This window comes from Dermatophagoides farinae, chromosome 2 (assembly GCF_024713945.1).
Source record: "Dermatophagoides farinae isolate YC_2012a chromosome 2, ASM2471394v1, whole genome shotgun sequence".
Classification (NCBI taxonomy): domain Eukaryota; kingdom Metazoa; phylum Arthropoda; class Arachnida; order Sarcoptiformes; family Pyroglyphidae; genus Dermatophagoides; species Dermatophagoides farinae.
Window position 1 is genome coordinate 2,921,431 of NC_134678.1, and position 19,758 is coordinate 2,941,188.

Genomic DNA, 19,758 nt, shown 5'->3' on the forward strand with positions numbered 1-19,758 from the left:
TTTTTTTTCCACATTCAATGTCCACATACATATTGGATTCATTTGTCAGCGTGTGTGTGTTCCAAACAAGACCGGAAATGTATGTGTGTGTGAGTGTGCGGGTAAAAGATCATTAGTTACAACGGTAGTATGACGGTATGTGGTTATGGTTCGTATGTGTCGAATTGTTGTTGTTGTTGTTGTTCTATGATCTTGATGTAAATTGATTTACCGTTTTTTTTAATGTTGTTCAATACCAATTTTGGATTATTTTCTTTCATTCGTTTTGGTTCACCCATTTTCTTTTTGATTTCTGGTTCATTGAACGAATCACGAACGTTTGTGTGTGTTTGATTAAATTTTGTTTTTTTGTTTTGTTTTGGATTCAATCAATCAATTGAAATTGATCAATATTTGGATTTTTTTTTCTGAAATGATTGGAGATTCTATTCGATTTTGGATTTAGGATTTGTATCCAAATGATTCAAAGACCCATCATCATCATATACACAGACGCAAGAATAAGAGTAGTGGTTCAAAATTAAACTACGAATAAAAGGGGTGGTACTTATAAAAAAAGTAGAAGCAAATAAATATTTACAAAGTTCTAAAATTCTACTGTTTGTGTGTGTGTGTGGCTTGTTGAATACATTTCACTGTATTAAATACCACTACTATACAACAACAACAAAAACGGAGAGAAATTCAGCTTCTTTTCACGTTATTTGACCATGGGGCTAGAAACTAGCTTTTCTTGTTCCCATACCACACATCGTACAAGAGGATTCACCACTACTGCTGTTTCGTAATCGTATTTGTGTGTGTTTGTGTTCATGTGTCCATTCAACCATCGTATCCATCTACATTCGCATTCGGTGTCTATGTTCGTTTACGAACGGACGGTTTTTATTTGGTTTGGTTAGATTTTTATTTGTGAATAAGGGAAAAGATGAAAAATTCGCGCTTAACCACAACATTATATCATCCTTGTATTCATCTATGAATGTGCGTGTGTTTGTATATGTCGATGTGATCATCATTGATTATCAGTGATTATATTAGTAGCCAATAAGTGTCATTTTTCAATTGTTTATGATCAAAATTCTATTTCGACCAAAACATTTTCTGTGTTTGTTTTCAAATCTGATAAAAATATTCGTGCTATTTGTACGATTATGGTGAATTATTATAATAATGATTATTATATCTAAACACATCGTGTATTTATTCTAACACATATTTATATTTTACAACCATCTGTGTGTGTGTGTGTGTTTTTGTATGACAAATAAAATGTTCTCATCAAATCCATCAAATGATACAACCGCGATGTAAGTTTTGTATTTGATTATATTTCCCCCTTCCATCATCGTTCAGCTTTCATAAAACGACTACGATTGATTTGATTAAAGAAAGAAAATCAATCAAATAATAACCAGAAAAACAGAAAACGAAAATCAGCCATCAGAATTGGCCACAAAATTATCACAATTTTTTTCCATTTTAACTCAATTCTGGTTATGCAAAATTAATTTTCGATTGCACAGAATCATTGCATAAATTCATTTTCTTCTTTTATTAATTTCTATGGTTCATTCATTTTTATATTAGACTTTGCAAACAATGTCTTATGAATTTTTTCACATTTGTTTTATTTTGACTCACTAACGATATATATCTTTTAAGACCCAAAAAATACAATTACAATCATCATAATATGATGATAATGATGTGATTCTTGTTTTCGTAATTTCAAGATTCTTTGGAATTTGAAATTAGAAATTCTTTTCTTTGCTTTTTTTTCTCTCTCTCTTATCCTTTTTTTGCATTCTGTAAGTCCTACATTTACATTTATTAGGAATTCTAATTCCCATCTCACGAGAGATGTTAATTTTTTTTTGTTGTTGTTGTTGTATTATTATATATGCGAATTGTTAAATCATTTATAATCATGTGTATATATGCTATTAATTTGTTGTATGAGTAAAATGTATAAATATGATGATGATGATTATGATGGTGGTGGCTTTCAATAGATCCTGTAGTTTTTGATTTTTCTTTTCATTTCTAATGAACTCAAATATTATTGGACAAATGCTTTTTGATCCGAGATTCTTATTGTATTGGAAAATGATTTTTATTTCGGATGAATTCATTTAAAAACTCTGTGAATTTTTTTTTTTTTTTTTTTTGGTTGAATAGAATGGGCATAGTATTTTTTTTCTCTCTCTCTTCTTTTCTTGTTATTTGTGTTTCCAGAATATTGCATCCAAAAGATTCTTTTGGTTATTGTATTCGGACTTTTTTGTTTTGTTTTGTTTTGTTTTGTCACAAATACAACAATGTGACCTGTCATTGCAAGATGTGTCGTCATCATCTTGGATCGAAATTTTTTCTACTCACAAACATATATATTATGTTTGTTTGTGTTGTTGAGTTTATTTGAAGAATGAAATTTCTATGCTGGCCATTCAGAATTTTTTTTGGTTTTCTTGAACCAAATTCATTTATTTCTACCATTAGAACTACATATTATTGAAAATCGAGTAAATATTTTTTTTTTCTGTTGCATGGCAATATTGTTGACATTATTTAGCTAATAAAATTAACAAGATTCATATTATTTGAATGAAAATTATTATTACTCATCACTTGAATTCATTTGTATCTTTGTTTCCGTCGTTAAGAGCCACACACACACACACACCCTATTATTGTTTACGATTTTCAATCATAATCATTCACTTAAAAATAGAAAAAACGTGACTTATATAATCACATATATTTACTATAATAAACCATCAAACATTATCATCATATCGATTGATTGTTGTATTGAATTGAAACACATGAAAAAAAAAATGAAATTTATATAAACAAGCAATGATAATTTCTATCTATATAAAATAACCAGCCAAAAACCAATGTTTGTGATTTTGATTTCAAGAATTGCAACAAAAACAGCAAACAACAACTACCACTACAGCAGCTGTTACTACTTGGTTGAATTTATTTTATTATGATAATAGTTACTTGGATGGCTAAAGATTTTTGATTTGATATGTAGGCGGTGGCGGCAAAAAAAAATGATGGAAAAAGAAAAAATTTTGATTTCTGATCAAATCCACATTCATTTTGTGATATTTTAAATGCCTCTATATTAATTTTTTCAGTGAGTAATAGATTTCATTTATTTAGAATCAAAGATTTTTATGTTTGAATCACATATTCAAACATAAATCTCATACAATATCTCTCTGGTATCGCTGGTTTTTGCTTTGTTATTGAGAAATTATCATCATTTTCAAATTTTTTTTTGTATCTTTATCTTACTACACAATCCAAAAATATTGATGACAAATCTTGTGAAAGTGTAATCATTACGAGTTCAATTATCAATCATTCATTTAATGTTTTTTTTTGTTGTTGTTGTTTTGTTCCATTTTTTTTTTTATTTAGTTGACAACTAGATAATTTCTGCAAAGTCATCATTAATATTTTCAACACTATTGAATTAATGAATGGATTGAAATCGAATACTTATCAAACTGGAGATAAATGTTTGAATTTTTCAACACAACAATATAATTCAAAAACATACAACATTATTATTCATCTAATCTGATTATCTTTGGCTCTAATCAAAGTGTAATCCGATCATTTCAAACATACAACATGGATGAAAATCCAAATTCAACTGAAACTTTGAATCTACACATGACATGACATTCAAAAAAAAAGATGACAACTGTTGAAATCATCATTTGATTTTTTTTTTTTGATTCTTTTTTCACTGGTTGTGTTTCTGTTGATGTGTAATGTGTTGTTTTTGAATTTTTTGATTTTTTTTTTGAAAACTACATTGTAAATTATCACATGTAACGTCAAATCATCATCATCATCTTCAACATCACACCATCACCACATGATTGGCCATTGAAATGGTAAATTTTGGCAAATGAAATTAATGCCTCTCTCTTTTTTTTTTGTTTTAAATTTTATTTTAAATGAAAAATTATTCTTGATATTCCGTTCATTTTATATAAACACAATATAAATCACATCATCATCACCGCCGCCACCACCACCACCATTATCGATGGATTTTATTTTTCTTTTCTTTTAAATTCCGTACATTCATTCAATATTTACACCAATATAGCTTTCGGTTTTTTTTTCTCGGTAAGCTTTCACCATTCTTCATTGAATAAATATTTACATTACAAATTTGTATACAAATTTCAACATAAAAACAAGTTTTGTCGATCATTGCAACAAAAAAAAAGAGAAAGAAAGATGGATAGTTTCACTTTCTCTCTCTCTTTCTCTCATTGGTTTGGATTTGTTTTTGGAACAATACACAACGCACGTACTAATACCGAGAAAAAAAAATCCAAATTTTGTACACTATCATTCTTCTTTTTTTTTCTTTTTGGTGGTTGCATCATCATCAATGTAAAGCATCGAAAAGCTTTTTTCCTAATTCAATGTAACAGCGACCGAGTGAAAGCTATAGTAGAAATAAAAGCCAAAAAGGTTTTATTTGTGTTATACATACAGAAGAATTTTTATTCATCTTCATTGTTGATATTATAGTGTATGGGCCTAAAAAAAATTTTATTCTTGTTTTTTTTTTTTGCTTCATTCTCTGAAATTCTTTGACATAGTAAGAAGCTTTTTTTTCCACAGAATAAAGCAAGTTTTATTTATCGAATAAATGATGAGAGGATTCTTCACCAAACAAATAAACAAACAAACAAACAAACAAACAAACGAACGAACGACAACAACAACAAAATGAAATCATGCGTTTTTTTTGAAAGAGGGTGATGATAAAAAAATGCATGATTTAATTTAGTTTCTGGAAATGAAAAAAAATGAAGAAAAAAAACGAAAAAAAATTAAGCATCCCAGTTTAGATAGAGATAGTGATGCCGATAGCGAAAAAAAACTCTCGTTGCTCTGTCTGTGTGTGTGAGTGAATATTTATCAAAAAAATTTTTTTTAAACTTTTTCAGCATCTTCACTTTGATCCTTGGTGTATAGTGGTGCTTTTCATCATTACTTGGAAATTTTTTTCGTTGTTGTTGTTCCTTTTGGTCGAATAATAATAATATATTCGGCTTGTTCCATCATCATCATTGCTCGTCAATGTTGTTGTTGTTGTTGTTGTGTATTCATAACCACGCTTGTTTCGATTTTTGTTGTTGTTGTTGAATTTAATAATTTTTAAAATTGAATAAACATAAATTTTGGCTACTCTTTTTTTCTGCACTGTGTAAAAGTATTAGCAGCGGTAAAAGAAAAAAAAATTGAAATCACCATTTTTTTTCTTCGGGACCTTATAGTTGTTTTTTCATTGAAATTCAGTTCAATTTCTAGTGATTTATCAAAAGATTTGATTATTTCGGTACATTTCGGTCATCATTGATTAGATTTTTTTTTACTTGTTCATCAATATGTGTGTGTGTTTGATGGGGGATGTTGACATTAAATTATACACCTATACCGTAGTGTATCGATCGATAGCCGGTTTCATTTTTGTATCATTTTAGCTATCTACTTTAGAATCTTTATATGCGATTTTTTTTTTACTTCGTTTTAGATGTCGTCAATCACCGTTGATTATCATGTTGCATATTTGATGATGAATGTCGTAATAACAAGATTGAATCAAACATTAAGGATCACTTGCACATTTTTGATTAAAAAGCCAAATATTATCTGCATAAATAGATATTAATTAATAGTGTACATTGTATACATCATCATCATTGCTGTTTTCATTTTCTACTTTTTTTTTCTTTCGTTGATTGATTAAACATATTCGGTCTATCTTTCATTCACTCACTTATGAGAAATTTCTCTTTGATCATCATCATCATCATTCGTGAATATATGAAGGTTCATCATTAAGGTCAATTTCAAATCTATTCGGCTTGTTTTTATGTTTTCATTTCATTCGTTCAAGACATGTGTGAATCTTAATTGGTCAATTATTATCGCTTTGCAAAATGTTTATTTGTCAATGCGATCCACTTTGCCTACTAACCACCATGATCATCATCATTGCCAAATGATATTCGTTTATTTTTTTCTTATCATTCTGGAATCGATATAAAAAAAGATGGCAAAAAAAACTTGATTTTTTTTATTTTGATCATCAAAAATGTGGTTTATCCACAATTAAAAGAAAGAAAAAAAAGCAGATTAGAGATAACAACAACAACAACAACAACAAAAATAGCAAAAAATCATTTTATCTCGATCATAAATTGTTTAGTGACCAGGTGACCTATGACTATGTTTGCTTTTTTCTGTTTAAAACCATCACTTAATAGATCTGATCTCATTATTTGATGATGATCATGATTACGATGATGATGATGAAATTGGATGTGTTGATGATAATGATCAAACATATATACACATATAATTGTGATCTTGTCGCATCATCCTACACTTGAAATGTTGATCAAGTTTTCAAGTTTCATTTACCTTTTTTTTCTCAGACAGTTTTTTTTTGTTTTTGTTTTATTATACTCGGATTTAATTTTTTTTTATGATTTTCTGTTTCATTTTCATCTAAATCCTTTCTAAATTAATAATTGTTTAAGTGTTTTTTTTCTTTGTTGAACCTTTTATTTTCTCAGCCAACAAATTGAAATTTATTCGTTCGTTTTTTTTACTGGACGATTGTAATCGATATCATTTTGTTTGCATGTGTGTTTTTATTTAAGATTTTCTCCTATAGTAGTATCTTGAATGGAATAACAAAAGTCGCTTGGAAATCCTTTGCAGGGCTCATTCATTTTCATCATTTTGTGTGTGTGTGTTTGTCCTTGCTAATGTTTGAGGATCTCTCTTTAGCTTATCTTTATTCGTTTTTTATATATTTCGGTAAAATGCTTGTTGCGCATTCAAAAAAAAAAAAATTGATGATGATGATCAATCTGGAATTTATTTTCCTTATTTTGCAATTTTAATTTCAACTATTTTAGATTTAATTTTATCGATAATGAATTGAATATAAAATTTGAATTAACGACAACGACTCACACACACACACATTGATGATGATGATGATGATAAACACATGTGGCATTTATTGGCAATTGAATCGAAGGTGGTCAACGATGATATAATAATATGCTTGTGTTGTGTGTACACTCACAAATAACAAATAAAGATTACGATAAAAAAAAGTTAAAGATTTGCAAATCTAATTTATTCTTCTTCTTCTTCTTCTCAATTTCATTCCAATATCTAGATTATTTTTTTTTATTTTATAATTTTACAATCATTTTGACACGTTTGATTGTGTCTCTGTGTGTGACTTTTTTTTTGCTGCTGTTGCTGTGATTCATTACAGAGTCGTATGATGTTTTTTTTTTGTTTGTGAATTTTGGTTGATCATATATGTATATATTTGAATGACATTTCATTGTTTCATTTTTTATTTTGTAAAATGATAATGATAATTTTTTTTCCATCTGAAATCCCAATGATGGTTTGTCGGTATTGATGGTTGAAAACACAACAACAATTACTGTCTTTTGTTTATGATGATGAGGACCACCCATTTATCCATTATCCACCCACATTAGGTCCCTAGTTTTATTCAAAATTCGTCTTATCATCATTTTGTGTTTTATAACTTTATATTTTTTTTTTTGACTTCAAGTTTCTTTGTTCTTGATGTGTGTTTGTGTGTGTGTGTGTGTTAATCTTAAAATCGATCATATAATTTTGACATTTACGGGATATCTTTTATCATATTTTTTTTTATTCTCTTCTTTTTTTTCTCTTCATTTTCGTTAAGAAGATTAGCTCTGCATATCCATATCCATAAAAATGATACATCATTGAATCATCATCATCATATGCTTTGATTTGATTATTGAATGTTTCTCTTACTGTCTCATCCATCTTCTTCCATAATCCATTTATATTCATTTTGTTTCCGTATCATATCAAATATTATACTGAATAAATGAGTTGAAATATTTTGTTTTGTTTCTAGTATATTTGGAAAATAATAATCGTTTCATATCGAAATAGTTATATATATGAAAACAGCATAATTCACAAATTTTTTTTAAAAATGTTTTCTTCTTCTTTTCATTACAAACACCAAATGTATCAATTAGAATGTTGTTTTTTTTTCTTTGTTATCATTATTTTGAATCTAAATAGTTGATGAATGAAAAAAAAAATTTAAAAATTTTCTCTCTTTAAAATTAAAAAATGCACTTGAAAATGCATTTGTCAAAGTGATATGAAATGGAATACAACATCTTTATCATTTTTTTTTCAAACCAGCAAATTATCATTGCCATTTGTTGATGATCAATGATGGTTTAATTCATCATTCATTCATTCATCATATAAAGATTTTTTTTTTTGGAGATCAAATTTTCATTTTTTTTCCATCAATGGAGAAACAATTTTTGGCAATTAATTCAGAGTTAATTTTTTTTTAAATAATCTCTTTATTTGATGATGATTTAATGAAATGAATTTTTCGATCATCATTTGAAAGATTTTTTACATTCATATTCAACAAATCTAACAACATTTGTATCAATTTGTTTGTTTGTAGCAATGGTAACATTGTCCATGTCTACTGATGCCATTGGCTTTGCAATTTTGTTCATCTTCCAATGATTCTTTTCGATGATGATGTTTTAAAAGACACAAAGATGACAGAGAAGAAGAAGAATAAGAAGATGAAAAATTATGAAATATAAGTTTATCTTAAATATATCCATGTTGTATGCCAGAGAGAGAGGTTATTAATCAAAATTTTTCACTTTGTACAAATTATGTGTATAAGTTCATCATATTTATTTTTTTGTTCAAATCCATTTCCATGTCAGTCTGTGGCCAAATACCATGTGTGTAAGTTTTTTTTTATCATCTGACTTTGTTAAGAAGAGAATTGATACACACACACACACACACACAAATGGCTGATGCTTCTGTCACCGATTGCCATCGTTACAAACACACACACACACACATCATTTTTTTGGTTGTTCCCCTGATGATGTTAAGTCTCCAAAAATTCGTGATCCGAATTTATTTTTCTATTCCCATTTTTCATTTTTTGCAGAAAAAAAAGTAAGAAAAATATGTTTTTTTCTACACTTAAGATGAATGTGTTTTTTGTGACATATTTGATAATCGAATTGATAATTCCTTAAACACACACACACACACGAAACAAACGTTCATATGACACATTGAAAAAAATCAACCGATTTTATGACAATTGAATCAATATGGTCCCCACCGGTCAAATTGCAAAATATAATATTCGGTTTTTTCTTTTTTTTCTTGCGATCTTTCATTTGTTCATTTTGGTCAGTTGTTTGTTTTGGTGAGGTGATTTGTCGATATTATTTTATTTTTTATTTTTGTTGTTGTTGTTGTTGTTGTTGTTGTTGATCATAAGCACCCGAATTTTTTTTCCACATATCCTTACTTTTTTTTCTTTTGACTTTTATCAAGTGACAATGTTTTTTTGACAAGCTAGAATGTCAATTGACATGAACATGAAATCCAAATATAAACCATAGTGTATTCATTTTGTGTACAAGCACACACACACACACATCTCGAAACTTTATCTGTTCTGCTGCTGGCCATGTGTTTTATTCATTTAATACGAAAAAAAAAACTTGAATTCGAAACAATCAGTGAAAAGATTAAAAAAGATCTTTGTCGTAAGGATATCTTGAAATTTTTTTTCTTCTTCTTCTTCTACTTCATTTCAATGCGTTTCACCCAAAATCGTTTTACGAATAATGTTGACATTTTTTTTCGTTTGAACGTTTTTCTTCTTTGGCCGATGCACAAGATGTAATGGATGACGAAACAACAACAACAAAAAAAATCTACATGACATGTTTTACTTGTCGGATAATCTCGATTCTCTCTTTTTATCTTTCGTTTTCCAGATTTTCATCATGTTTGTCGTACTCATAGAACCTTAATGTGTCATCTGAATTTTAGTGGTTTGCAGACAAACTGACTGAAATTCTTATCTAAATTGAATGTCCTATGATGATGACATTGATGATTGAAACTAGACTGAAAAGTTGTTTTTCTTTTTATTTTTTTTTGTTGTCTTTAATCAACGAATTTGTAATTAATATCCTATATCTATGTGTGTGTGGTGTTTGTATTCGACTGATTTGATTTGTGGTCATCAATTCGTTAGTATATTTTCTAAATACTGTTCGTGTAAAACAGTTTCGCTTGATTAAAGAATAATGGAAATGAATGAAACAAACCTTTGTACCCATGTACAATTTATAATTATCATTGCTGTCGTATTTCTTAACACTCCATTGGCACTAGACTTGGACAACATCAACAAGTTGTTCCATTATACAATTATAGCCAAACTAAAATGAGTATGGTGACACATGACCTTCTCAAGTGTATTTGGTGTGCACATTATATTATAATCCAACAGGTAAATTTTATTTCAGATTCCGTTATAGCAATTATACAAAATTATGCAAATCAGGGTGTTGTTTCCAGTCTTGACTTTTGTTGTTGTTGTTGTTGTTGTCGTCGTTTTTATACGCACCCTTAATTCACCTCATTTACACCGATTTCCATTGTGCAAAAAAATTGTTCATTTTTTTCTTACTTCAAAACATTTATAATGGCTGGTTTTGGGTTATTTGGTGGTATTTATTAGATGAGGATGATTGTAGACAATTTCCATTTTGAAAAATAATTATTATCATGGTGTGTATGAAATGTGTTTGTGTGTGTATTTGTCCCCTTTAGGGGTGAATTCACCACACGGATAATCAACACTTTGATGACAAATCTTTTGTCTTGTCATAGTAATATGTTTGCATAGAATTTTTTTTTTCGTTCATTTTTTCCGACTATTTTAGGCTTGGCATGTTTTGATGATTTGTGTTGTTAACCCATTAAAATGTCGTTGTTTTTTTTTCGAATGTGTCAAATATAGTATAGCTTCTGCTGTTCACATAAACATGTTTCTCATGAGCACCTTATGTATGGCTTCCGTGCACACACTGATGATATTCATGATCGATTTCCTTATCTAGCAGATATATCATTCATTTTTAGACAGAAAATAAAAAACACACACAAGTTCGTCTCGAAAGTTTTCAATATTAAAATTTTTATTTCTAATTGACTTGATATCGAAGAATATAGAGAAAGAAAATTTTTCATTGACTGTTTGTGTGTGTGTGTGTGTTGACAATTATTGTCATGATGATGATAAACAGATTGGTTTTAAATTGTGGGAATATTATGTTGATGATTATGGACATGGAACAAATTTGTCATATTGAAATTTTTCATTTTTTTTCTGAAAATTATTTAACATTTTCCATTGTTCTTTTCAATGTCCGAAAATGTATTATTCAATTCATTCATCATATATGAAAAACCATGCCCGAATTCCATAATATTGTTGTTTTCATTGATGATGAAAAATTTCTTGACCTTTTTTTCGCTCTCTCCAGTCATTTATGATCCATCAATCCTACTGTATATATGGTCCAAGCAATGAAATTCATGCACGCAACTATTTTTTTTTTCTCCATTTGATGCTGTCAATTGATGTGAGAAAAAAAGATTATCGAACTAAACGACGAATACTCATAAATCGGTTTCGATGAAAATTATGTGAAAATAATAAATTTATATTTTCCATCATCATCATCATCATCATCGTAATCATCATAACAGTCATCGAATAAATGTATTTCCATTTTGCATTTATTGGTTGGATATATATCTCAGCAAGGGATTTATATTCTGCAAAAGATTTTTCTTTTTTCATTTCTTACTTGTTAATAAGATTCTAAATCTTATGGATTTTTGTTTTTGTTTTTTTTTTGTTGTTGTTGCATTCATTTGTGACCGAGTTCTTTGATATAACATATGAACAACGTTATCATGTGATTTGTTAACATATCAAGAGATTATCATCATCATCCTTTTTTTTAAATGAAAATAGATAGTAAATGATAATTTAGTAGATTTCATAATTTCTCACATATTATGCAATGGATAATTATGTTTAAAAGTGGTGAATTTTCTCTTTGAATTCAATTCAATTTGAAAAGTGAAATCATTCACCAAAGTTTAATTTGTCTTTTTGGTTTTTGCAATTAATTTATATAATTTTGATCATAAAGTTTCACTCAAGACAAATCAAATAATGTTTGGAAGCAAATGTTCATCGTTTAATTCTCTTCTTCCCCCTCCCTACGACACACAAAAAAAACTTACATTATTGATTGACCACCCATTTACCATTTAGTATATCGACCATTCTTGCCCATCGTCATAGCCATCGCCATCATCAGATGGGCAGATTTTTTCTCGATTTTGTTTTTGGCTCCTCACTTTTTTTTCCATTTGCTTCTTGACTAAGAAATCGAAAAGTCCATTTATCTTATTCTTCTCTTTTTTTTCTATCATTTCTATACAACCAATCTTCGATCGGTCCATTTCATTTCAACCATATACAATGATGATTTGATCGATTTTGAATGTGAATCGAATCTTCTTATTGTTTGTTTGTTTGTTTGCTTGCTTGCTTTTTTTCATCAAATTCTACATTTATGCTTGAGCCAAACATCATCATGATGATGATGATGATTCTTTCTTATCACGTAGATTTTTATCTTATAATATCATGACTATTTGAAATCCAAATGAATGAATGAATTGTAGCTTTTGGCTGGTAGCTAAACATTGAACATACATAGCTTCACTTGATATTTCATATTCTAGAATTTTTCAAATATGATCAGTGATGCCCAGTGGCCATCACACACTAACACACCACAAATAACATATCATTTCCTAATATAAATGTGCGGGTTCGTCATTCGAATATGTTTTTTTTTTTTTTTTTTTTGGTTGGTCACACTAAAATATCAGAAAAACATACTGTTTTTGAAAATCGATTTGAATCGCTTTTCTCCCATCTTCTATTTTTTTTTTTTGGTACACGTAAATTTTGTTTCTCAAAATCTGTAGCAGAAAAAATATGATGGTGGCGTTATATAATGAATGAATAGCAAAAAAAAAAAAAATCTTAAAAAGTCAAAAAAGCCTGTCATCATTTTTTCGGATGATCGGTCATTCATTTTAATAGCCAAATTTTTTTTTTTTTTTTTGATCATTTGTCGTTGTTATCTACTTTCATCATTATCATTCTTATACCTGATTACCTGTGTACACACAGAACACAGTCATGAATATGAATCCGTATTGATTTTAAGTAAAATTTTTTTAAGAAAAAAAAATTAAAAATTCACTAATAACATACTATTAATAGTAGTACTAGTGTACGTAAATCATCATGTATAAAAAAAATTGGATAATGCACACGAATTTTTTCTGGAAAAAAAAGAAAATAAAAACAGTGTGGCTACCACCGGAAGATGTTGATATTATTATCATAATAGATTTAATTTGTCCATATGTTTCACGATTTCGTCAACCACTTGCCACGATTATGATTATTATTATTATTGATCATGATGATGATAATCGTCGTTCGAATTTTTGTTGTTGTTGTTGAAAATGATGAGCGATATTCATGATAATCGATCATTATTATTATTATCATAGATCTTTTTTGGATGAATTATCATTTTTTTTCCTCTGGTACATATATTGACCTGATATTAAATTGTTAAAATTTTTCTTTCTGGTATTTTTTTGAAGCAAATTATTATTGTTGTTGCCTAACATTTTTTTTTTACTCTAATCATCATCACCGGCGACATATTCCATAGTTAATGGTTGAAATGAAAAAAAAAAATTTTTTTTTTTTTAGTTCAAGTTGATCGATGTTATTTTTTTTTTGTTCTTTTCAAATCTAGCACACTAGCATCTAGCATTCAACATCTGGTGATGGTGATGGCGGGAAATAGATTTAATCATATTTATTGATCAATTATGCAATTATATTATTGACCTGTAATATTAAAATACTAAAAAAAATTTTCTACAACAACTATAGTGATGATAGTTTTCGATAGAAATCACACACACACACACAGACAGATTTATACACGCAATTATTGGTCAGCAGCAACAGCTAAACGACGATGATATAAAAATTGTATTCTAATGCCTAACCTTGATATCTGTGTGTGTGTGTGTGTGTGTGTGTGTGTGTGCGACCAGTTTATGCTTATGGCAAAATTCTCATATATAAAATGATTATGTTTGCTTGCCCTATTAACAATCATTTAATGATTCAATAATTATACGCTTTTGCTTCAGCAACAACAACAACAACGACAAAGTTTTTTTCTGTCTACTTTTTTTTCATTTTCATCCGTTTTGGAGACAAGTTTTTCTTTTTTCTTTTATCCATTGTGATGAACAAATTCAGTTTGTTATTTTGGATTGTTTTTTTTTCACTCACTCACTCCCTCAACGACATTGTTGATTCGTTTAATTTTCAAGATTTAATTGTTATTCAAAATAGCAAACAACAAAAAAAAAAAATATTTCATTTGCATAAATTTCTATCACTTTGTTTATCGTGATGTGATGATGAACTGATAAAGATCTATCATTTGAATTTCAGTCAAAAATACATGACCAATCTTTTTTTCCATATGTTAAGTTGGTGACAGAATGACATTTTTTTTTCGTTGGTCACCCATCAATAAATCTTCATATGATCAGACACATGTTAAAGAGACAGAAAAAAAATGAATAAATTAATACGAAATGCATAAAGTGTTCCATTTCATTTCATTGGAATTTTGTCCAAATGTTTTTTAGTTTTTCTGTTGAAAAAAAAAATTAAAATTTAATTCCAATTATGCAAATGATGATGATGATGAAAATTGATCAAACCAACCTGATATGTTTATCCCATTTTTATGTAACCCACATACACACACACAAGATCAAATAAGAAAGTAAATAATTTATGTGGAATTCAGATATATCCGGGATATATTCATTGTATCATCAGATTTCAGGTATATATGATCAAACTAGTGTTTTTTTTTGAATTACGTATATTGAATAATTTACATATATAGTTTTCTGGCGTAATTTATGAAAATAAAAAAAAAACAAAATTTTATCATATTACCTTTTAGCCTCAAGACAATTTTCTATCATCATTATTGATGATGATAATATCTACGAATGAATTCATCATCTAAAATCTCAATCTATGTATTCATTTTGTCATTTGCGTGCGTTTGTTGTCAATTTTTTTTTCGTTCTAAATCTTCTATATGCACCACTTCATCTTCACTAATCAACACACACACTCGAATGAAAACATATTCGAAAAAAAGTGAAGAATATAAAGATAAAGAAAACAATCCAAATTTTTGAATACCAAAAGCTAATCTTTATTATTTTCATTATTATATAACGACTTTCGATCATAGATTGTTGTAGTTTTTGGCTATTTCTTTAATATGCATCAACAAAGATAATGATTATTATCATTATTACTAATGTGCGTGCGTTTGCAAAAGTGAAAATTTTGGTTTTTTTTTGTTGTTTTGTTTTCACTATTTTTTTTTAAATCAAACCAAATCAACTTGTATACTTAGTAACAATGTTCAACACACAATCAGCCCCTCTTTCCCATTTTTTTGTGATTAAAATAAATAAATAAATAAGTTATCTTTACCTGTCGATTATTATTATTATTATCATCATTATTGTTGTTGTGTATTTTGGCCATCATTATCATTTTTTTTTATTTCGGGGTGGGCCATAATCATCGTTGTTGATTCGTTATTCGTCAACCACTATGAACTTATTATTATTACTCTTCTGATGATGATGTGTGATAATATTTTTGTTATTGTTGTTGTTTCTTTGCAAAAAAAAAAAAAAAAAAAAAATAATCTACATATCTCAAACGACATTAAAAAAAACATCATCTTTTTTGGCTTTTTTTTCCATAATATGAATTTTCAAACAACCGAATGGAATGAAAATTTTTTCTCATCTAAATTTTAGAATTTTGTTTTATTTTTTTTCTTTCATTTGTTCTTGTTTCTGTCAATGCCATTTTCTATTTATCTATCGTCGTCGTCATCATCTGTCGTTATGACTGATGGTAGATATGGTGGATAGATAGGTAAATGGATGGATGTGAAAATGAATGAATGATGGACTTTAGAAGACCACATTCTCTATTTTATATATGATAATATATAGTGAGAAACAAAACTGAAATAAGTGTTGATTGTTTTGTTTATGATGATGGTGGTGTAGCAAAAAAAAACTACTATTAACTTTGGTCATCATCATCATTATTATTATTCTTGAGCTATTTATTCATCATTGCACACCATTCAATTCTTTTTTTTTTTTTTTGGTCATTGTTGTTGTTATTGTCGGCGATTTGTCAACTGTCATTGCCACACACACACACAGACACATTTATTCCCCTTTCTGTTTTTTTTTGTTCATTGATAATGTGATAATTAGATGTGAACTAGTTTAGTTTTCTTATTAGTATCATTTTGGAACAAAAAAAAAATTTAACAACAAAACAAAACACACATCCAATGAGAACATCTTTTATTATTTTTTTTTTTTGCTACCAGGAATATTGAATCTCATTCACATTCATCATTTCTTTTGTTTTGATCATGGTCATCTCATTCTATATCTTCGTTTCGTTTGATGAGAAACAAAAAATACCAAAAATAGAAAAAAGAAAGAATAATTAAGTCATTAAATTAACGTTTTACGTTTGTGTGGTAGGTGTAAAAGTTTTCAACATTCCTAACAACAACGACGACGACAATTGAATGTGTATTTTCAAATTCATTTCAATTTGATTTGATTTGATCGAATCACCTTCTTTTTTTTTCTTTTCATCGAACAATAATAATGGACAACTTGACATTATTTTTTTTCTCGCCATCATCATTATATTACATTAGATCCACAAGTTTATTTTTTTTCTCATTGTTCACATAATTTATCTGTCCAAGAAAAAAAAGAAAAATTTGACGATTTAATCTTGTGTCGAAATTCTTCATCATCATTTTTTCAGACAGGATTCGAATAGAATGTTCAAAATGGAATAAAATGTTTAGTTTCCAATTTACTTTGTGTCAATTAACGGATAGACGGATTTTTGTTTTTACTAGGAAAATAGAGAAACAAAAAAAAAAAAAAAAAAATATCCATTCGACACACACACACACAGTCAAATTCGTAGGAAATTCTCATAATTCATTTTACATTTATACAATAATGATGATTATGATTGCTACTACCGTTTCTATCCACTGCCATATGTATATTCTCTTGTATGTGTGACACATTAAAGTTTAATTGGTTCACCACTACCCATTCTCTATCATTGCAATTTAACTTGAAATTCAAATTCATCTTTTTTTTATGATGATCAACATTTTTATTTTTTTTCTGGTTCAGGAATATATAAAAAAAAAATATTTCATTCAAATGTATGTGTGTATACGATATTTGATGACATGAATTTTACTCGCTTTATTCGCTGAAATCGTTTATGATGTCTGAATGTTGTTTTATTCTTTTGATATGCTTCTCACATGAATATTGTAATTCTTTCTGTATGTCAACATTTGCAACTTTGAAACTGTTTTTCTTTTCAATCTATTACTATCTATATTTGTCCATATATATAGACATTATTCGTACTGGCCAGAAATTTTTTTTTGTCATTTCATTTCAAATAGACCGGAATTTTTTCGCTTTACATTGATCTAAGATTAAAACTTGATTCTTGATTTTGAATGATTTTCCTAAGAAGAAAAAAAAATTCGGGTCCATACCCGAATGCACTCACACACACACACACACACACACACACACATAGACAGAAAATAAGATGTATATCATTATTACACACATTATTGATTAATCTTTTCATTCCAGAAAATCTATTTATTTGAAAATAAAAGTTTCATTTTCTCTATCTCTTATTTTCTTTTATTACTTTCTTCATTCATTCATTCATTCATTCGTTTGTTTATTTGTTTGAACGAAAAAAAAAATTAATCTCGTCATATGCTATTGATGATGATGGCTGGTTTTGGTGATGGTGATGGTTATGGTAGTGGTTGGGCAATATAATGCTATTATTACGATTTTTTTTGTTTGTTTGTTTGTTTTCTAATGTTCCAATTGGAATCTACTTTTCAAATGTTTGTTACACAAAACCTTTTTTTTATATTTATTTATATATAAAAGTCATAGGAAATAATAAAGTTGATCTCGACGATGAAGATGATTGTCGTCATCCACAATCGATGTATTATCGTCCTACAATCGATGTAATTATTTTCCTTTTTTTACATTCTATTTCTCTTTGTGTGTGTGTGTGTGTGTGTTTTAGTGAATAGCATCGATTTTTTTTTGGCAAATTTCATTCGTATCCTTATTTTTTTTTTGGTGCATTCACATTTCAAATAAAAAAAACATTGTTGATGACGATCAATTGTTTTTTCTTTTCCATTCGTCATTATCCTTAGCCTGATGTTGTTGTTTTTCTTTTACTTTCCCGTTCCTGTTCATAATAATAATAATAATGTTCACATTTCTTTGTATTATCGAAAAAAAACTTTTGATTTGATTGAGGAATGATGATCGATTCGAACATGTATTCTTGGTCTTCCTAGTGGATTTCAAACATAAGCAATCTACCAAATAACAAATACTTGAAGAAAAAAACAAAACATCATCATCATCATCATCCTGATCCAAAGAAAGAAACAGAAAGAAAAAACTGTAGAAATGAAAAAACTTTTTCTTTTCTTTTCGTTCGATTCGAAGTATATATATTGGTCAACGAAAAAAAAAAAGCCACAAAAAAAGATAATAGTTTTATCATTATCGATATATTCATCATCATCATCATCATTTTTTTTGATGAAATTGGTGGCCACAATTCAAACTTTTATTATACATTTGAAGATAGAAAAAAATCCATCCATCTATCTATCTATCTATAACATTTGTGGATAATCATTTTTTATCTCATATATGATGAAGATTTATTTGTTTATAATTGAGCACATCGATAGAAAAAACAAAATTTCTTTTTACCTTTTTTTTTAACAAACAGCGAACAAAAAAAAAAAACAATACAAATACAAAAACATATATATATTGACTATTGGTCGTGTGTCCTGATTCTTGTTATCTGTTTTGTAAATTGATTGACATCGATCTCTATTCAAATGCAATGCTATGACGATGACGATGATGATGTTGAAACGAAATCTTTCGTGAGTTTCAATTTTAGTAGAAAAAAAAATCAATCGTAATATTATATTGACATCATTAGTGATGTATTTATATGTTTATTCTTTGAAATTCATGTTATTCCTGTTTTCTTTTTGTCTCTGATTCAATTTTTTTGCCATCCATCTTCGAAAAAAAAGGTCACCTATCTCCCCTCACCACCACAATGATTTGATTGCGAATTTAGACTCTAAAAATTTTTCAATATCACATACACACCTGGGTGCCTTGTTGTGCCAATTGTTTTTTCTTTTTTACATTTGTCATTTATATATTCATCCAATATTTCTATTCTAACCCGCACACACACACATTCACCACATTACCGCAACAAATGAAAAAAAATCAAGTAGATTGGAAAAAAAATCAACCATGCTGAACCAATGGGGCAAATCATCATCATCATCATCATCATTTGAAATCATTTTAAATTTTTCTATCAAGTTTTTTTCTGACTTTTTTTTGTAC

General features: G+C 28.1%; 1 protein-coding gene across 8 annotated transcripts in view; it reads left to right on the top strand.

Moving 5' to 3' along the window:
- Positions 1-840: 840 nt before the first annotated feature.
- Ten-m (teneurin transmembrane protein Ten-m) overlaps positions 841-19,758 on the top strand; it is a 59,428-nt gene continuing 40,510 nt past the window's right edge. For 5 of the 8 annotated variants that reach the window (XM_075728518.1, XM_075728524.1, XM_075728525.1 and 2 more), the window contains exons 1-2: positions 841-1,310; positions 3,439-3,923. The gene's annotated coding sequence lies outside the window, so the exon portion shown is untranslated. Of the gene's footprint in view, positions 1,311-3,438; positions 3,924-19,758 lie in introns of those variants that run through there. The other 3 variants (XM_075728520.1, XM_075728519.1, XM_047063254.2) reach the window with 3 other exon arrangements.